Source organism: Belonocnema kinseyi, chromosome 8 (genome assembly GCF_010883055.1).
Source record: "Belonocnema kinseyi isolate 2016_QV_RU_SX_M_011 chromosome 8, B_treatae_v1, whole genome shotgun sequence".
In the NCBI taxonomy this organism is placed as follows: Eukaryota; Metazoa; Arthropoda; class Insecta; order Hymenoptera; family Cynipidae; genus Belonocnema; species Belonocnema kinseyi.
This window is the reverse complement of record NC_046664.1, coordinates 31036961-31059032: the sequence shown is the minus strand read 5'-3', so window position 1 is coordinate 31059032 and position 22072 is coordinate 31036961. Positions and strand designations below refer to the sequence as shown.

The following is a 22072-nucleotide window of genomic DNA, read 5'->3' as shown; positions in this document are numbered from 1 at the left end:
CTGAAAAATCTCTATCCCTTCCACACACTACTCCTTTCCCCTGCCGAGTGAGTCACGCCTACCCCGAAAGGGAAATGGCTTAATGGTGTAATAAAAAAAAAATAATAATAAAATTCCTTAAAAGGCTGTGGCTACGTGTACTCAAATTTCGATACGATCTAGCCAGGTTTTTTGATCACACATAGCAAGGTGGCCGCAAATCTTAATTTTCAAAATTCCTTGACTTATCCCTGATATTTCCCTGAACAATAATAATTTCAGTTGAAAATTAATTTCTCTAGTTGAAAATTCAACTACTTTGTTGAAAATGGTTGTTAAAAACTTAAGTATTCCATTTTTTCTAGAAAATGTGTCTTTTTTAGTTAAAAATTGAAATAATTGGTTGAAAAATCTTCTTGTCTTTGTAGAAAGGTTAGCCTAAGTTCAAAATTCAACTATTTGATTGAACCTTTATGCACTCTGTTAAAAATTCATCTTCTTTAATCCAAAATTGATTTGTTCAATTGAAAATTTAACTATTACATTTTTGAAATACAATTTATCTTCTTTAGTTAAAAATTCAAAAGATTGGTACGAAATTTATGTATTTTGTTTTATATTCGTCTTTTTGATAGAAAATTAATCATCTCGGTTGAAAATTTAACTGTTTCATAATTGATGTATTTTCCTACAAATTCGTTTTCGTATTGTGGCAAATAATTTTTTGTTGTATTAAGAATGCCACTGCTTAGTTGAAGATTAAACCGTTTAATTTGAAGAATCAAGTTTGTATATTACAAATTTGTATTTTTGACAAATCCACCTGTTTTTTAAATTTAAAATGATAATATTTTCAGTTGAAATATTAACTATTACATTTTTCGTTGAAAAATGATCCTTTTAGGTTAAAAATCTAACTAATGTATTGAACATTCATTTTTTTGTTAGTTAAAAATTAATTTTTTACCTGAAAATTTAACAACTTGGTTTAAAATTTAACTTTTTTGTGAAAAACTCGTTTTTTCGGCTGGAAAATTTAAAAATTTAGTAGAAAATTTAAGTGTTTTATAGAAAATTCTTCTTTTTATTGTTTAAAATTAATTTTTCTAAATTAAAATGTAGCTATTGCATTTTGTATCCAAAAATGACCTTTTCTAGTTTAAAAATTTCACTATTTGATTGAAAATTTAATCAATTTATTGAAATATGATCTTTTTTAGTTGAAAATAAATCTTTTTAGTTTAAAACTAACTTTTTTTTCTAAAATTCATATTTTCAGGTGGAAAATTCAACTGTCTTGTAGAAAAGTCCTCTTATTAGCAGGAAAATTTAAGAATTTAGAAGAAATTTTATCTGTTTTGTCGAAAATTCTTCTTTGTTGACATTAAAATTGATTTTCCGCAATGAAAATTGAACTATTGCATGTTTTATTAAAAATTGATCTTGTTTATTTTAAACGTTCAAATATTTTTTAGTACAAAATTAATCTTATTGGTTGAAAATTTAACTATTTGGTCTAAAATTTATTAATTTTGTTTAAATTTAATCTCTTTAGTAGAGAGTCAATATTCTTGGTCGAAAATTAAAAGCTTCGGATAAGATTATGTTTATACTGTCTTCAAAATCTTTCTTGGTTGAAAATTCAACTGTTTGGTAAAACATTGATCTGTTTTGGTTAAGGATTAAACTATTTGGTTAAAAAATCATATTTTTTGGTTCAATTCAGTTTTTTAAAAATTTTAAATCAAAATCTTGACCTGGTTAAATAATTGTATACAATAATGGTTCATTAAAAACATTAATTTCTGAAATCATCATTTAAAATATTACATATTAAATTTGTCTTTAAATTAATTATTTTCTATACATTTTCTTCATTAGATAGGCAAATTTTCATTTATCTTAGTTAGATAATCCCTAAAATTTCATGAATAAATTACTCTGGTCACAGTCATGCATAAGCGAATTAATCTTTCATACTAGATAATTCTCTTAGATCTGCATATAATTCCTAAGTTTTATGAGAATGGCCCTCTGTAGACCATATATTTGACCAGAAATAGCACCCAGACATGAATTTGGAACTTCAAAATATAGAGTGAGCTTCCAAAGTGACTTATCTTTCCAAGCTTGACATTTCTACTCAATTTTCGAGAGACTAGACCCTTATAATTCTTAAATAATAGATTTAAGGATGTACTCTACGTACAATCAATCTCAAAAGTTACCTATCTTTACAATTTTTTTATAAAATCGGCAAAAATAGTTCTATTATTAATTTCTTCAAATATTGTCGGAGGCTTCCAAGCACACTTCATAACAAAAATGCAGGTTGAAATTCTTTATTTATCAGTCGTTATTTAGAGGTTTAGTTTTTCCTTTTTCTTTAGGGGAAATTTGTAATTCTTATTTAAGCATAATGATCAAGGCAAAAGGACGAATTTCTTGTCTAAATAGATTAATTTTCAACAAAAAGTTAAATTTTTATCAAAATACTTGTATCCTCAACAACATAGTAGAATTTTAAACCAAATATTTGAATTTTCTACCTAAAAAAGCGAATTTACAACCAAACAATCGAATTTGGAAACAAAAAGTATTAAAGTTCGACCAAAAATAGTTTAATCTTAACCAGAAAGACAAATGTTTAACAAAATAATTCAAGATTCAACTAAAGAGATACATTTTTAATTAGGATAATGTATCTTAAACAGTTGCATTTTCAACCCGAAAACATGAATTTTCCAAAAAAGAGGTCATTTTCAACCAAAGAAATGAATCATTAAACCAAAAAATAAAATTTTAACAAAGTAGTCATTCTTTTACCGAAGTAGTTGAATTTTCAATTTTAAATCAAAAGCAAACCAGACTGTTGAATTTTCAAGGAAATAAGGGAATTTTTGAGCAAGAATAATATTTTTCTGTTAAGTTATGAGTTAAAATTAATTTTTGACAAAAGATACTATTTTCTAAGGAAATTGTTCAGTTTTCAATCAAGAGAGCTTTTAATTTTAAATAAAAAAGTTCATTCCGACGAAATAAGAAGAATTATGAACTAAGAAAGATTCGCCAATCAAGAGGAAAAGTATGGCAACAAAATCTATTGAATTTTATACCAAAACTTGAAAAGTTAAAATATGAGTTAAAAATTAATTTTTAATTGAAGAGCATAATTTTTCAAAAAAAGCAAAAAGATGAATTTTTAAGTAAGAAGATTAATCTTTTTTACCACAAAGGACGAATTTGTAACCAAATCGTTGAATTTTTAGTTAAACAAATTAATTTTCAACCGAAAATTAAATTGTTAACATTTCAGTTAAAAAAATTAAATCTTAACCAAAGAGATACATTTTCAACTAAAATGATGGAAAATTCAACTGAATTACTCAAATTTTCAAGTAAAATAAATTTTCAACTAAAAGAAAATGATCTTTCAACAAAATACTTCAGTTTTTATTCAAAACGCTCAGTTTTCAATTAAAATTGTGAATCTTCAACTAAAAAACATGAATTTTTAATACAGAATCTGCAACTAAAAAAGAATTTTATTTCAAATAAAAAACAGTTAAATTCAACCAAATAAGAATTTTTTTAAATACATGAATTTTTAACTAAATATTTGAATTTTCAGTCATCGAAATTAATTTCAAAACAAACAAAAAAAGTTTAAAAAATGGTTATATCCAATAATATAAAGCTACTATTGCGAATGAAAAAAACTTGGTCAAGGGACACCAAGAATATTAAATGTATACTCCAGTTTTGGTTGGAATTTTGACGCTCTTTTCATCAAACGTTTTTAAATGATGAATATTATTTTTTTTATTGAAATGTGGGTATAGAGTCACTGTATGAATTTAATCACAACCAGTGAAAATTAGAATTAAAAAAATTCCAGGTCTACTTTTTTTTTAATTTCAGCCAATTAAATTGAATTTTAAAAAATTATAATGCAGCGATAATGATTTATCAATAACTTTTATGAATTCAAACCAATTTTAAATAATATTTGCATTAAAGGGAAAACAAGTATTCTGTAATCGTAACCATCTTATTTTTGTTTATTACTTTAATAACAATTATAATCGAATCATTTATAAAAAGATTAGGATTACATTTGAAAATAATACTAATCTAAAAGAACTCTGAACTTCTTAACAAAGTTAAAATAAAACTTTTCGATAACAATAACTAAGAAAATTGTCTACATTAAAATTTATCAAAAGTTAATCATTTAACGAATTTGTTCTTCAATATCTTCCAGTTCTTTTTGCTTTTCATATTGAGTCTTCCATTTTCTTTCATTTAATTCTTACACACTGTCCTATATTTACATTTTCCTGACGTTTTCTTTTTCAATTTTTAAATATAGAATTTGCTATAAAATACTAAATTATTAACACTTGGAAATCGAGACGATTACAAAAATTCCAGTCATTTTTTCGAATTCCATTAATTTTCCAGGGTTTCAAGTCATTTTTTTTTAATTCCATGACTTTTCCAGGTCTTGTAGTATTAATGAACTATTATTAATTATATTATTACTTAACAAATTTTACATGCCTAAATTAAATTACTTGATAAGAAATTAGTAATCCATTCAAAGTTAAATTTTGTTGTGGCTACCCGCGTATCCTGGATGTCGCGATGTATGTATGCTTTAATTCGATAATTTTTGCAACAAAAATTCCTAAATAAATCCAAAGAACAGTCAAATCTGAATTTAGTTACGGGTTTGGGACTGACGGTGATCATAAATCCCAACTCTCCGAATTGTTTTGTATCTCTCCTGTTTTTCTCTCTTTTACTTATCTCTCTGATCTGTCACACCTGAGTGCACATCGCACGCCCCCCAAAAAAACTCGCTATTATTCATTATTTTGGATTTTATCGTAGATTCGCGAATACTAGATATCTTTTTTTTTTTAATTTTTATGAGTAATCCTGGTGCTAAATTGCAACACTTCGACCCCCTCAAAATGAAAAAATGAAAATTTTCGATTCACCCTACATTGTTATCTTACTCCTACAATATGTTTTACTCAATCTTGCCTCATGCTAGAACCTTTTATCAAACAAGCCGCTCACATAGGTGAGTGCACCGTTGAATAATATACCCATAAAGAAAGGTCAATACACTATATATCGTTACCTAGTTCACAAGGAGTTAATGACCTTAATTATTACAATTTCAGAAAAGGCAATCGCACTTAACAATCAACTTTCTAGTCGAGTTCACAATCTACATTATTTTTATAATTGTAAGATGCTTTGCTAAATTGTGTCGTTTCTATCACAGGCCTTGTACTCACTTCAGAGCTCAAAATTGTGCCTAAAAATTTTGGAAGTATTGAACTTATGTGTAGTCCGAAATCAAAAGGGTGCGTTTACATATTACCTAACATTATTTTCGACATTTTTCAACCCCCCCCCCTCCTCTTCATCATGTATCATACCGTAGCATTTACTTTGTACCCCCCCCCCTTCCACTGCGACGTAACATTTTTAAAAAATCATATACGTTTTCTAAATAAAGAAAAGATTTTATAAGATGAAGCATTGTCTAGAAATAACTAAAACAATATTTTGATGTAACACTAAATGCTATTTCAATATTTTTTTTAGTCGTACAAATATTGAAGTTATCTTAATATTATGTTAATGTGAGAGAATTTAAAACTTTCTATCGACACCATAAAAATTGTACTAATAATAATACAATATAAAACTTTCAAAGAACTACTTATTGATTAGAAGTTTTTGAAAACTTAAATTCGAGCTGAAATTAAATTCTAAGGATTGAGAAAAAGAAAATAAGTATTATCTGTTTGTTTTTAAATTTATATAAATGTAGTTTTCATAAGATTATTGACTAAATTAAAAGATTTCTGAATATTTCAGATGTGTCAAAAAGAATTTAGAAAATTTCAAAGAATTTTTATTTTTATTTTATAGGGTTTTACAATACATTAGCAAAAATTCGAGTCTCTAAAAGATGTTTAGGGCATTTAGAGGTTTGGAAGAAATTAAGAAATATTTGATCAGTTTTCGGAAATGTTTCGAAGTGTTTAAACATCGCTAATCTATTAAAAATTTCTTAAATTTCTAAAAATATCTTTATCTGGCTCCAATTTTTCTTAAAATTTTGAAAAAACCTTTATAAATTCTTTTAAAGCTTCTAAAGTTTATTCTTGAAATCTTTGAAAATCTACGTTTCTAAAAAATTTTTAACTTTGAAATTCTATTTGAATCTCTGCAATTCTTCTAAATATTTCTTGAATTTAATTGATTTTTTTGTTGATCTTTTAATCTAAACATACTAAAACATTTTGCTTCAAAATCTCCTACAAGTTCATTTTTCAAATTTTAAAATAATATTAAGGGGGTCACCCTGTGTAACGGCCCGTTTTTTTTTTACCTTTTTTTGGGGATTTTTTTTTGACGAACAATAACAATGTACAACTTTGAACTTTTCACTGTGTATTTGGCCGGCATGATTCCGGGCGAACGGCTTATTTGAAATCAAAAAAAGAAAAGGCATTGTAATCTGTGAAGCTGTGGCCATCGCCTGAAATAGGATATTTTGAAAATATTGAAAATTGAGTAATTGACACGGTTTTCAACTTTTTTTTTCAAATTTCATGATTTACAAATTTCAAAACCTAGTCGTTCTAACAGCTATAACTTTACAATGACTGAATATTTTAATATCACTTCACCAGCATATTCTACACATGTGTAGGAATAAATGTAGGCAACACAGAAAAAATCGATTTTTTTGACCGGATACACGGGGTGACCCCCTTAAGAAAATCACAACCTTCTAATCTTCAAAAATTATTCAAATAATTCCTGAATTTTGTTTAATTCTCCAAAATTAAAAAATTGCCTCAAAATCTCTGAGATTCTTCCTGGAAATTTTTTGAAATCTTATGAAACGTTTTGAAATCTTTTTAAATAAAGTTTTACTTGATTTTAAGACGTTTCAAAACTTCTGAATATTTCTTAAACTTAATCGATTTTTTTCTTTAACTCATGTAATATGGCAAAATTGCAAACTTTTGCTTCGAAGTCTCTTACTCTTTTTAAAAACTTTGGGAAATAATTAAAAATATTTTGTAATTTTTTTCAATTTTTCATCAGAATTCATAAAAAAATATTATTTAAATTTTCCTAACAATTTAACAACATTTTTTCATTCTCTTGACACCCTTCCAAATTCAGTTTTCCTACAAAATTTTAAATCCTGAAAAATTAAGAAAATTGTCCCAAAATTTTAATAAAATATTTATTTCCCATTATTAAACAATCATTTATAATTAAAATTTTCTCTTCTTTTAATAATGTTTAGAAATATTTGTAAATAAATTGTACGATAAAGTACAACTATTTATTTCAAAATTTAAATTTACTTTCTATTTGAAAATTCAACTTTGTATAAAATTCGTCTTTTACGCTTGAAATTTTCAAAATTTGGTAGAAAAATAAACCATTTGGCACAAAATGAAACTGTTTTGTAGAAAAATAGTTTTTTTTTATTGAAAACTTACTTGAAATTATTAAAATACTTTAAAAAATCTTTGGAATTTTTTAAAACACCTTAAATTTTTCCAAAATAAATCCAGAAAATTCAGAAATAGGTACAGACGTGGATTCTTACTGAAAATATTTTGATTAAAAAAAAGTTATTTGAGAAAAAAGTCACTAAAAGCGACTATATGGCTTCCCTGATTATTCTTGACAAAATTCCCTATTTCTTCCAGTATTTTAATTAATTAATTAATTAATTAATTAATTAATTAATATTACGGTCTTCTCTTGAAAAAAAATGGACTTAAACCTAGCTTTAATTTTTTAAATGACTTAAATTGAGATTTAAAAACACCTTTAATGCTCCGTGAGTGCTGAACAGATATTTTCGGTGACCCCAGGAAAACTAGAAGGGGCGACTTGGTTCACCCAAATTTGGTAAACTTAGAGTAAATACAGTTGAATCTGGATTTAGTGATTTTGGATTTAGTGTTTCCGAGAATTGACGCTATGCCGCGGAAAGGGTTGAGATGAGCTGCGTGGCAGGGCGTTCATCCACGCGTGACGATGTATGGCATTCACTCAGACATGCCGAAGTGCCGTGTTCACTCTGGCGTGACGAACCAGAGAGAGAACCAGGGTAGAGACAAAACAGTTCCGCGACTGGATTTTTGGTCAATGTCAACCCTAAAATCGACACTACATCCATATTTGACTGTAATTTCGTAAATATGTGGAACTCGAGTAATGCAGATTTCAAATTAAGCTTTCCAGGATCACACTAATGTTTTACTCCCAAAAACGATTAATAACTGTCATCATCAATCACTAGACCTGTCATTTCCAACCTTGATTTACGGAAATCACTGACACAAGAAGCAGGTATTCCAAATCGGCACACATGATAATAAATTTCCATACGATGTAAACCCACTGAAGAATACGTACAATTTTCTCCAAAAAAAAGCACAGAGAAATCATTTTTCCATTTTCGAATTTTATCCATCTCAGCTCGCTCTTTGACCAGTTATTAGATTTCTGAAAGGATTTCTCGAAAAGAATGAACTTTTTTCCAAATTATTGACAAAATCAGTAGAGCAAGTTCGACATTGTTTGCAATAGAAATGAACATTTTAAATGTAAGTCGTATGAAAAATTGTATTCGACAAAAGTAAAAAAACACACACTTTGGGGTAGATTTTGATTTGAGGACCTCTACATTTTTATTTAAAAATTTTAAAAGATCGACAAATCTTTTTTAATAAAGCAGCATCATCAATCGCGCGCACTATGCTTCTTGTGAAAATAAAAGATCTTTTAAGATTTCAAATATTTAAAATCAAAATTTTAACAAAAAAGTTCATTTTCAACTAAATAGTTGAATTTTTAAGAAACCAAAAAAATGAACCAACAAAGTGAATTTTTAGCTAAGCAGTTCAACTATTAACTAATAATTATTTAGAATATCAAACCAAAAGAGATGAATGTTGAACGAAAAATGTAATAGATGATAGGTCAATAAAACAACATTGCAATTTTAAATCAGAAACAATTCTATTAATCCAAAAAAGACGAATTTTCAACAAGATAGTTGAATTCTGAACCAAATCAAATTAATTTTCAACCAAAAAGATGAATTTTCTGCCAAGATGATTTTTCAGTCAAGAATTCAAAATGTCAACCGAATTATTATTTGTAGAAAAAGTTTCTATACAAATTAAAAATGTTATATAACTAATTCATTTTTTACGTTTATTTGTGCTTAAGGTTTTATAAATGTCATTTTGCTAAGAGTCTTGATAAGATCCTCATAATTTGATAAATTCCAAAATAATTAAGAAGATTTAAGATATGTCCAAAAAGTACAAGTTTTGTATTTAACAGGATTTTACCAAATTTGAGGAAAGTTTGAGTGAGTTAAAAAGATATTTAAGACTTAAAAGCTTAGAAGATTTAAAGAAGAATTTGATAAATTTTCGAAAAATGTTTAAAGCTTAAAAATATCTTTATTCTCTTTTTAGACCTTTTTAAAGAATGTTTTGAAATCATTGAGAAAAAATTGTAATTAAGTTTTAAACATAACATCTTTTTAAAAATATTCTCAGGCATATTTAGAAAAGTTGTTTATTTTCTTGAAACCTTTCGATATTCCTAAAGGCTTTGAATGTTGTTTCGTAATCTATCAAAGTTATCATTTATTTTTTATTTTTTACAAATCTTTTTAAATGTCAAATAATTTTTCAATCTTGAAAGCTATTATATCATCTAAGTATCTTTTGAAATTATTCTATTTTTTCTATTTTTTCAATTCTGTAAAACTAAGAAAATGGACTTAAAATCTTTTAGACTAATTTTTTTTGAAACCTTTCAAAATGAATATATTTAAAAAGTTTCTTCTATTTTAAAATCTTCAAAAATCTACATATAAAACTGCTTAATTTATTGATTTTTTAAAATGAATTCTAAAGACAAACTATATAAAAAAATGTTGATTGCAGACATTTATAGGCAGAAAGAAACTGTTTCATCTTTTAATCTGATTGTAATTACATAACTACTGATGTTTCATGAAAAAAATGTACCGCTCATCAATATTAATTTTTTATAAACAAAATATATAAACAAATGCACATTTCAGGCAATTTTAAACAAAAGAAATCGTTTTTTCTTCTGACCTTCTTGAAATTATATTTCCAATGTTTTATAGATATTTTTTGCTAAGTATCCCTAATCGTTTACTTTATAAAAAAAACTACGTAAATAAAATGGACATTGCAGAAAATAATAGGCAAAAATATATCTTTATTTCTGTTATTATTTTTTCAAATATATTGAAAAGTACGTGTCCAGGTGAAATATTGTTATTCATCACTATTTGCTTATTTTATTTTTTAAATGTTGTCACAGGCTTAATGTGGTTACTGCCCAACACGTCGAAGGCATTTTTCGGTTAGAGTTGAATTTTATTTGACTATTTTGCACGGAACTGTCCCGGTATATATTATCAGTCACGGACACATTTTTATGATGGAATCAAGTGATCTAATGAGAGCAGTGTGCCTCAACATACTGGACAAAGTATGATTTTTACCTCATCATTGACGGACTGGGTTGCAGTAAAGTAAACGATGGGGGGGGGGGGCTACAGCTTAAGGTGGGTTCCGAACCACCAGAACCTTGGTAAAGGTACATAGAAAAATTTCCAGGGTTACCGGTTCAGGGATTGAACTCCGGACCACCGAGGCGAAGTCCGAGCGTCTAACCAACTGAGCATTTTTTTCATTTTACTTATATTATTTATTTTATTTCGTAAGCAAACTAGGTAAGCAAATACACATTATAGACATTTACAAGCAGAAAAAACGGTTCTTTCTTCCAGTCTTGTTAAAATTATATTGCGAATGATGTGCTTGGACAAAATTGTGTGATAAATGGAATTCTTAATATTTATAAAAAATATATTTATAAAAAAAAAATATCATGAAAAAATTAAAAACTTCAGTAGCTTAAGGCTTAAGAAATAAAGAATTGGGGCTCACCAAACTCTAGAGCATAACATTTTGTATTGCATTTCTTTATGTCACACTGTAATTTTTCAATTTTAATTAAAAATTGTTTTATTCTGCTAATAAAAGACTTTAGTTTAATAATAGTACAAGTTTAAGATTCTGGTCTTAAATTATTACTAATGGTCAGGGAAAATGAAAAATTGATCAGGCAAAAATGAGGAAACTTAAAAAATGAAGTTTTGCGGTAACCCTGATATAATAATCTGGCTAGTAATTTATTTGCCTTGTTGCATCCTCCAGAAGATTATATTTTTTAGTTATAAATTTTATGATTTGTTTAAAAATTCAACTATTTTCTTAAAGACACTTTTTTCTTCTTTAAAAATCATTTTTTGATGTTTAATAGATAAACTACAATATTTTTGGATCAAAATTGAACTATTTTTTCGAAAAATTGTGTTCTTAATTTAAAAAGTTATCTATTTTTCTATTTTAGTAGAAATTTCATATTTCTTGGATAATAATGCCACTATTTGGTTAAAAATTGAACAATTTTGTTAAAAATGGTCCTTTTCCCTTAAAAATTCAACTGTTTTGTTAAAAACTTGATTATTTAATAGAAAATTTACTAGTAATTTAAAATTCATACTTTGTTGTTGAAAGTCAACTGAAAATTTTTTTTTATGCAAATTGATTTTTTTTAAATGTTGTCTTTTTGATTTCAAAACTCATCTATTTTAGAAGAAATATCATTTTTCTTCGATAAAAATGCAAGTGTTTAGTTGCAGATTCAACAATTTTGTTAAAAATTAATCCTTTTTGGTTGAAAATTCATCTTTTTGGGTTAAAAGGTCAAGTATCCATAGCTTCGTAAAAAAACCGATGTTGAAAATTTAAACTAAAATCTTTTTTGGACGAAAATTCAACTATTTCTTTGAAAATGTGTTTTTATGTTTAAAAAAATCTATTTTAGGGGAAATTTCATCTTCCTGTATGAAAAAGACAACTGTTTGGTTGAAAATTAATCTTCTTTGTTTAAAAATTCGGTTTGTACAACTTTGTTAAGAAATCTTTTTTTAAGATTCATATTTTTCGATAAAAATGTATCTCTTTGGTTGGAAGTTTCATTATTTTGTTGAAAATGTATATTTTTTGTTGAAAACTCCAGTGTTTTGTTAAAAAGTCAAAGTTTATGGTAGAAAATCTTTTTTTTATATTTAATATTGATCAATAATCTAAAAAATTTTAATTTGTATCTGAAATATTCTTTTATTCCGTTTATAAAAGATCCGATTTAAAAAATATTACAATATTAATATACTGGTATTTGAATATTAATGGTCAGGAAAATGAAAAATTGGTTAAGGAAAAATCAGAGAATTTTGAAAATAAGTTTTCACCCTGCAAAGCATGTACTATTTAAAATACAAAAATAGCCATTAGTTTCAAGTCCTATATCTTATTACACTCCAGGTCCCATAGAAACCGATCCGGTGTTGTAATTGATAGAACTGCTGGCTCACGTACTCTCTCAGGGGGCAGGGCGAGAGACGGTAGCGACTCTTGTCTGGGTAGAGCAGCAGCGCGCGAGTACTCAGTCGAGTATATTGCGCAATATTATGCATTCTAATTGTCAGTAGTAAATAAACTACCGAGATACATGTACTTATTAACATGTTCTATCCTCTCATCCTTCATCCAGTGAAATTTAATGTTTGGTCCTTATGGAGTTGTCATTCTCTTGTTTTCATATAGGTTTATAGTGAAACCATAAATTTAAATGTTGAATACTGATTTTCGACTCTTCGATCATCAATCATAGCAGGTACTCTCGACGCGACTGCAATATGCAAAAGCCTGCGGACGATAAGCAAACGTTGACACTGAAGCGAGTGAACATACGTCATATGCATCAGAATGAGTGAAGTAAGGATATGAGCATGGTGGATCGTGCGCCATAGGTCCGGTGGTTATTTCAAGAGAACTGGTTTGGTAGCTACGCTATATTTACTTTTCTTCAGCGTGCCAGAGTCATCGGAGGCACTGGTACCCAGTATTTGCACTTGGTTCGAACTTTGCCCCAATCAATTTAATTCAATTAACTTCAATTTTATATATGTCATTTTTTTCATGAGAAGCACCAACCATCAAGAACTGAACCTAATACCTTTTGTCAACAAGCGCAAATATCTATTAGGGCCCGTACTTAAATTACATAATGTATTATAGGCCCTCTCTAAGACCCCCCCCCCCCTACTGTAAAAACCGTAACAAACAATTTATACCCCCCCCCCGCCAATTAATGTGATTTTTATTTTCCAGAAACGCTTTGCTAGTTATTGCTAGTAGAATTAGGCAAGGTGTCCGAGAACTTCATTTCAAAATTCCTTGATTTTTCCTTGATAATCATAATAGATAACTAATATTCAAATACCACCATTTTCATATTAAAAAACTTTTAACGTGTAATCCTTTATAAACGAAATAGAACAGTATTTAAGATACAAATTTAAAATTTTCAAATTTATTAATTGCATAATTTTAAAAAATGTCTTTTCTAATATAAGAGATGGCTTTTTAACAAAATAATGTAATTTTTTAGCATATTAGTTAAATTTTCAACCTAAAAAGATAACTTCCCGACAAAAAAGTGTCATAGTTTATATTTCAATAAAAAAAAATTAAATTCACCACAAAAGAAGAATTTGAAAACCAAAAAGAAGAATTTTCAACAAATAAATATTATTCACTCAAGAAAACAATAAAATTTTATCTAAATTGTTGAACCTTCAATTCAAAAGACGAATTTTGCCAACAAAAATTGAAACTAGATAAGCTTTCAACCAAAGAGATTTCAGATGACTTTTCACGAGGAAAATATGAATTTTTAAACAAGAAATAACTTTCTGGGAAAAAACTGAATTTTTCATTCAAACAGACGAATTTTAAACCAAAAAGGATGACTTTTCAACCAAATTTTATTGTTGAATTCTCTACCAAATCGATGCATTTTTATCCAAAAAGGATTAAATTTCTTTTAAAACAGAAAATTATTATTTTAAAAAGCTTCTTTTTTTTAAATAGTTGAAATTTCATAACAAAAAACCAAGACTTTTAAACAAAATTGTTGAATTTTCAAACAGAAAAAAGTATTTCTTATTCAAGAAAATTATTACAAAATTCACGAATTTTCAAATGCAAAACATCAATTTTCGACCACAAGTGGAATAGTTCAACTTGCAGAATAAAAAAATGTTAAACCCAGAAAATGATTTTTATACAGTAGATTAATAGTATACAAAAACTATGATTTTTTAAAAAATAATATACGATTTTTCAACAAGATAGTTGAATTTTCAATCAGTTATGAAACTTCAACCAAAGAAATTAATTTTTAACAAAGTATGTAGTTCAACTTTGAAGTAAGTGGTTGCATTGTTGACAAAAAATATTAATCTTTAAGAAAATAGTTTTATTTCCAACAAAATATGATTCAAAAATACACCAAACTCTCGCTTTCAGTCAAGTGTTGGAGGTTGCCTTCAAATGGCCTTGGACTGATTTCGGGGGGACAGAAACGTAAACAGTGAGGGCCGCCTTACTAGTTTCCAATTGGAATGTATATCTATATATATAATGTCGCAACCGCTCTCGCCTTAGTCCCGTGAGAAACTGCGTGTGACAGCAGCTCTAGGAAGGCTGAGAACGGGGTGACTAAAAGCGAGAGTCTGATGTATATAATAGCAGATTTTTTATCAACAAAATATTAAGTTTTAACCAAAAATAGTTGCATTTTATTATTGGGTACTAATGATTCAGTTGGAATTTAAGCAAAACATTGAGAATAAAAAAGAGAAAAAAAGAATAATTAGATAATTTGTAAATAAATATGGCAAAAAACGTCAATTTCGAGGTTTTCGGAAAATAAGAATATCTCAGTAAATATTTAATATTCGTTATGATTCATTGGCCCATTATAAAGTTAAGATTCCATAATATTTTTCTAAACTTTTAAAATATTTTTAGAATAGTTACCCTACATTCTGCATCAGGGTCTAACTTGTCACAAAAAGACGCCAAACTTTTAAAATCCTATAAATTTCAACAAAAGATATTTTTATATCATTACTTACCTAATGTATTAGTATTTTGGTAGGTAGTATTTAAGGGAAAAACTATATTAATATCTTATCAATTCAGCAAAAAAATATGGAGGCTTTCTTTTAAAATGCGACTAAGAACATTGAAAAATGAAAATTATTTCCAGTTATTAAAATTTGTCAAAAACATAAATTTGAGAGTTTTTTTACAATATTTTTTTATTAAATTCACACTCAACCTTTAGATGAGAAAATAGGCGTGTAGATGATTTCCGCCGGCAGTCTACTTTTGTCGAGATTTCAAGATTTGTTGCAGGAATTAAATAAGATAAGAGGCAAGTACAGTGCCTGCAGTACTTACAAACTCGTTGCGCGCCACTTGATTCAAGAACAATATCAACAGGTTTGTAGTACGATTCTTGCTTGAATGAATCGACATTGCGCTAAGAACAGTTGAAACAAAGGATGCTTACCTGCAAAAAGAAAAAGAAAAAAATAGGTTAAAAAAATGTATAGTATTTTTTTTAACAGAGCGATATTTCAAATTTACTTAGAATGGTAAAAAGAAACTTATGATTTTAATTAAATTGCAGTTAAATAGTGATTTATCTTATACACTATTTTATATTATAAATTCCAAATTTGTATCAGAGTGGCCGCAAATCTTCAATTTCAAAATTTGTATAATTCCCCGATTTTTCCTTCAAAAGTTTTTCATTTACCCTGACTATTAATATTCAAAGACCAGCATCTTAATCGTGTAATATTTTTAACGTATAGTCTTTTATAAGTCAAATGAAACAATTTTAGATTAAAATTAAAATTTTATTTATTTATTTCAACCGAAAAGGATTACTTTTTTACAATGACAGAGGAACTCTCGATTTGAGAAAATAATTTTTAACAAAATAATTAAATTTCTAACAAAATAGTTGAATTTTTACCAAAATGTTGAGTTTTCAACCTACAAACATTAATTTTGAAGCAACTTGTCAAATCTTCAAACAAAGAAGACTAAACTTCAATCAAAAACAGTTAGATGAATTTTTAATCCAAAAGGATGAATTTTCTTTCTAAATAGTCGAATTTACAACAGATTAATTTTCGACCAAGAAAAGGTGACTTTTTAAGAAAATACTTGAATTTTACATAAAATACTTACGTTTTCAACCAAATATTTCAGTTTTTAACCAAGCAATTAATTTTTCCAAAACATTGTATTTACAACCAGATATAACAAGATGAATTCTCAACCAAATGGTTAAATTTCTGATAAAAAAAAATGAAATTCCAGAAAAGATGAATTCTGAAGAAAAAATGCTGTAGTTGATATTTATAGAAGAAAAAACAACTTTCTACCGAATAGTAAAATTTTCAATGAAATAGTTGAACTTTCGACATACAAAGATTAATTTTAAATGAAAAACAGTTGCATTTATAAACAAATGGTTACATTTTTAAGTAAAAAAGGACAATTTTATAGAAGACATTAGAATTTTTTTAAAAAGTCAATTTTTTTAGAAATTAGTGGCATTCTTAATCACATTGTTGAATGTTTAATCTACGAAGATGAATTTTAAAGGAAAATGTAATGCATACTTTACATTTAAACAAAAAAGACGAATTTTCAACAAAAGGTATAAATTAACAAAAGTAGAATTCGCAACTAAAAATGACAAATTTGTAACCAAAGAGATAAATCTTTAACTAAAATGATGAATTTTTCAACCAGAAAGACAAGATTTTTCAGACAAAAGGGAAAACAATTTCCTTTAAATTTTCTGTAAAATAGTCAACTTTCCAACGCAAAAATATTCCTTTTCGACAAAAAAGTCAATTTTTAACAAAGCAGTTTCATTTTTAACCGAAAAAGAGGAAATTTCTAACCAAAATGATTAATTTTATACAAAAAAGGGGAATCTTTATCTAAAAAAGATCAGTTTTCAATGAACCTAAAAATAATTTTTTTCTTAACAAAGTAGTTTCACTTTTACCCTAGTAATAAAATTTTAATTTAAAAAGATCAATTTTAACCAAATGATTCGGAAAATATTTCAAATAAGAAATTTTTTGTATTTTAAATCAAAAACAGTTTAATTCAATCAAAAAGACTAATTCTCAACAAATGTTGAATCCTTAACAGATGAATTTTTAAATTGAAAAAAAAAATTTCATAAAAATGGTTAAATTTTTAACAGGCGGATTTTTGACAACAAAGTTGAATTTTCAACCACAAAGGATGATTTCGTAATAAAATTATTGGATTTTAAATCAAAAATATAAATTTTTTGACTAAAAATTTAAATGTCAGTAGGAAGCATTTGCAAAAAAAATACAAGATACATCAATCACTGACATGAATATTACATACGAGTGGCCGAAAAATTTCATTTGGAAAATTCTCTAATTTTTTCTGAACAATTTTTTATTATCCCTGACCTTTAATAATCAAATACAAAAATCCTAATCTTATAACATTTTGAACATAGAATTTTTTATAAATTTATTTTAAAAATTTCAAATAAAATTTTTAATTTATTATCCTTAACAATTATTTAAAGAGCCTCTTGTAGAAATTCCCTGACTTTCGCAAGATTTTTTTTATCCTTGGCTTTTCCCTGACTTTCGCTGACCAAAAAATGCCTTTGCCTACGGCCAATCTGCTGCAATAAAGAAAAAATTAAGAAATTGAATTGTCTGCTATCAGACAATACAGTTAGAGCTTAGACGCTTAATTATAAATAGTGATGCGTGGTTAATTTACTTAAGTCTTAATTTCAGCTACTTAGAATCATCTAATTATAATGTACTTTCTAATTACAATACTTTTCTTTGAAAATTGTAATTTAAATCACAAGAATCATAAAAAATAATGAAAAATAAAAGACATTTCCATTTGGGGTTTTGTTCCTCGGTGGTGAAAAGGTTAATGGTTAAAGATACACTTCATTTCGTTTAAATGGCAACCCATTTCACTTCACTGCTCTTTGTGAAGGAAATACAAAACAAAGTTATGAAAAACTAAAATTCTCTATTTCCCGTCGGATGAAAAGGTATGCAGCTTTAAAAGAAAGTCCATTTTTTAATAATGCTTTTAATATTGAAGAAAACTTTTCTAAGCATCCATCTTTTCTCGACGGTATTGTTTTTATTTTTCTATTAATACTCGTAAATTAAAAAAAAAAGCTTTAATACAATTGGTCCATTAGCATCTGATAAAATTTAAAATTACTTTTATGTATAAAAATTTGTTCACTGAAATGGAAATTTTTAATATACATTTTTTAATACAAAGAGGGAATTTTTTAAATATCCTTGTTTTTAATCAGAGTTGAAATTATTTTTCAACCGATCTATCTAAGTAGATAAGCAAGGGCGTTTCTAAATATAAATTCCTACCTTACCGACATCAAGACTGTTCCATAGCTGAAGTGGTTCGTGTCCATGCTAAGTTTCAATAATGTTCTCGAAGGGTCTCGATGAAGTTCCCAAGACAGTTAAATTTGCGACTAAAAAGATTATTCCCAACCAAGAACGATGACTTTTCTGCCGTACAAGATAAATTTTTAATTCACAAAGACGAATTTCTAACGAAATACTTGAACTTTCGATAAAAAAAGATGATCTTTTTTAAAGTAGTGGAATTTTCAAACTAAAAATACTTATTTTCTACCAAATGGTTGAAACTTAAAAAAAATTTAAATTCCACCAAAAACAGTTAAATTTCCATGGTAAAAAGTGTCATTTTTTAGAAGGCAGTTGAAAAATTACTTTTCTACCAAAAGATGAATTTTCAAATAGTTGAATTAAACGGAAAAACGTATTTTTTTAAATAATTGAATTATTAACAAAAAAGATTAATTTTTCACCAAGAAAGATGACTTTTCTACCAAAAGACTATCAATAATCAACAAACAATATTAATTTCCCAACCCAAAAGACAACTTTTGATCAAAATTCCTGAATTTTCTACCAAATAGTCAAATTTTCAATAAGGTATAAATTTCCATCCAAAAATGGAACAGTTAAAATTTCAGATTAAAAAATTAGTTTTTAAGAAAACAAAACAAAAAAATATAATAGTTAAATTTTGAACCGAAGAGGAGAATCTTTAAAAAATGTAACCAAAATATTTCGATCGATTATTTGAAGTTTCAATAACAAAAAGATTCATTTCTTACCAATTAGTTAAGTTTTCAACCAAAAAGATGAATTTTTTTACGAAGGTTTTAAATTTTGAAGCAAAAAAGGTGAATTATCTACAATATAGTTGAATTTTCAACCACAAAAATTTAATTTTTATCCCCAAAATATGAATTTTTAATCAAAAAAATTAATTTTCTACCAAAAGACGAATTTTCAACTAGTTGATTTAAACGAAAACGAGTTTTTTTTAAACTAGTTAAATTCTCAACAAAATGATGGAATTTTTGCACCAGGAAGATTGATGCTTTAGCAAGAAGTCGAATTTTCAACAAAATACATTAATTTCCGACAAACTTGATGATTTTTTTTTCTTTTGAAAAAGGGAAATTATCTACAAACAGATCAGTTTTCAAGACGAAAATATAATTTTTCAACCGAAGGTATTCTAAAAAATATTACAAATTTCTTCCAAATAGTTAAATGATTATAAAAATAGTTTCATTTTTAACCTTTTATTATAATTTTCAACAACAAAGTTAATTCTCAACCTAATTGTTCAATTTTTAAGCCTAAAAGGTGAAATTTTCTAGAAAAAACCGTTTATTTTTCAACCCGAACATACAAATTTTCAACTTAGTGATGAATCTTCAACCAAAACTAAATGAATTTTTATTAAAGTAGTTCCAATTTCAAACAGGTACTTGAATATTTAACCAATAAAGATCGATTTCAACAAAAAAGACAATATTTGATACTCAACATTTTAATTGCAAATAAAAAATGAATTTTTACAAAGTAGTTTAACTTTTAACCAATCAGTCGCATTTTTTACAAAAAAAAAGACTTATTGAAAAATATTTGCATTTTTAACAAAATATTAGAATTTTTAAACAAAACAGATGAGTTTAAAATATATAGATTTCAAAAAATTAATTACCTTGAAGTTTTTTACGCAAATTCGTCTCTCACAATTGTGCAGTATCAATTTTCTACGTCATCGAGACCTTTCGAGAACATTCTAGAAACTTAGCACGGACACGAACCACTTTAGCTGTAAAACGGTCTCAATCAAGACAAGGTAGGGATTTTTATTTAGAAACACCTTTTTCTATTTACTTACCCGCCTAAAAAATCAAATAATTGACTTGATCGGTTGTAAATTCTTCTTCTACAAAATATGTTTGCTTCTCCTGTGAAATTATATTGATTGGACATAGCACCATTCTGTTTTCAAAACGAAGATACGAATTTTCAAATTAAAATCGAAGAATCAACCAAAACAAAATTAATTTTTTATAAAGTAAGTCAAATTGGAATCAATCTAATTGAATTCTGAATCAATAATGATGAATTTTCTACAAAAAAGGCAATTTTTAATTCATAAGATTTTAATTTGAAATAAAAAATAGTTGAACCCGACTTAACAGTTGCATTTTTAACAATAAAATTAATTTCAATTAAAAAAAAATTACAAAGTAGTTCAACTTTTAACCAAGTAGTTAAATTTGTTTACAAAATAAATGTCTTATTGGCAAAATAGTTGGATTTTTTAAATGGCTTCTATTAAATTAGATCACATTTAAGGGAAAAAACAATAAAAAGGGGGAAAAGGAAAATCTTGAAAATAGGAAAAAAATAATTATTTAGAAAAAATGAAGAGGGTAAAAGAGAAATAAGTGTGAAGTCAACTAAATTCATAACGTTACTTCCACCCCACCCCATTCCCCTCTAACAACTGTAGTTTTTGGCGCGACCCCCTCCCCCCTAAAGTTGGTGACCTAGTTTATGGACGGGCCTTTATCTCATAAAGCATCACAATTGCGCAATATCATTCTTTGATGTCATCGAGACCCTTTGAGAACGTTCTAGAAACTTAGCACGGACACGAACCACTACAGCTGTGGAACGTTCTCAATGTCGGTAAGGCAGGAATTTGTACTCAGAAAGGTTCTTGTCTTTCCACTCATCTACCTAGAAAAAAGAAAATGATTGATTTGATCGGTTGTAAATTGTTTTTCTAGAAAGTTTGTTTGCTTATCCTGTAAAATTAGTTTCATTGGGCATCCACGGGTTTGCTTTCCCCGCGTCAATGGTAAAAAAAAAACAATTAAAAATGGAAATATGAAGCTTTTCTGGATTTGAAGATAAGGTTACTTCATTAAAAACTCTCATCGGTTTTATATTGACGGAAGTGGACTTTTCACAACATCGATCGCTTTAAGCACGTCGCGTCCAATTAAGTTCTGTGCACTTTCAGTACCGACAATTGCGCTATTTCGGGGCAACCGTGCGTATATCCAGCCATTGTACGGGTATCGATAGATAGCCATCTGTCTCAACAATTTGAACATCTATGTTGGCGGATAGACATTTCGTTATAATGGCTCACGTTCATATAAAACGACACATCATTCACATAGTCACATTAGTCACGATACAAGATTCTATATTGTTTTCAATTAGGGTCATTCATCCGGATAATTGCATTCCTCGGTGTAAGCCTATCCCATCTGATTTTGCACTTTTTTAAATATTAAATTCGCATCATTAAACGCACGCATAATTTTTAGTTTCGAGGGGGGAAAATAATTTTTAATACAAAATACAAATTTCGCATAACTATTCATTTGCTGAGTTTATTTGTTTATAAGATTATATAAATATAAGGTTAATAAAATCTAAAAAAAATATTTTTGAACATTTCAGATATGGCAAATCAAAATTTCAATAAAAAAAAAGCATATTTTCATTCAAATAGCTTTATTTCCAAGCAAAAAGATAAACAAAAAAAATGTCATAGTTGATATT

General features: G+C 27.1%; 1 protein-coding gene across 1 annotated transcript in view; it reads right to left on the bottom strand.

Annotated features, from left to right (window-relative positions):
• Window positions 1–22072, bottom strand: part of LOC117177693 — a 159285-nt gene that overhangs the window by 63770 nt on the left and 73443 nt on the right. The window lies entirely within an intron of this gene.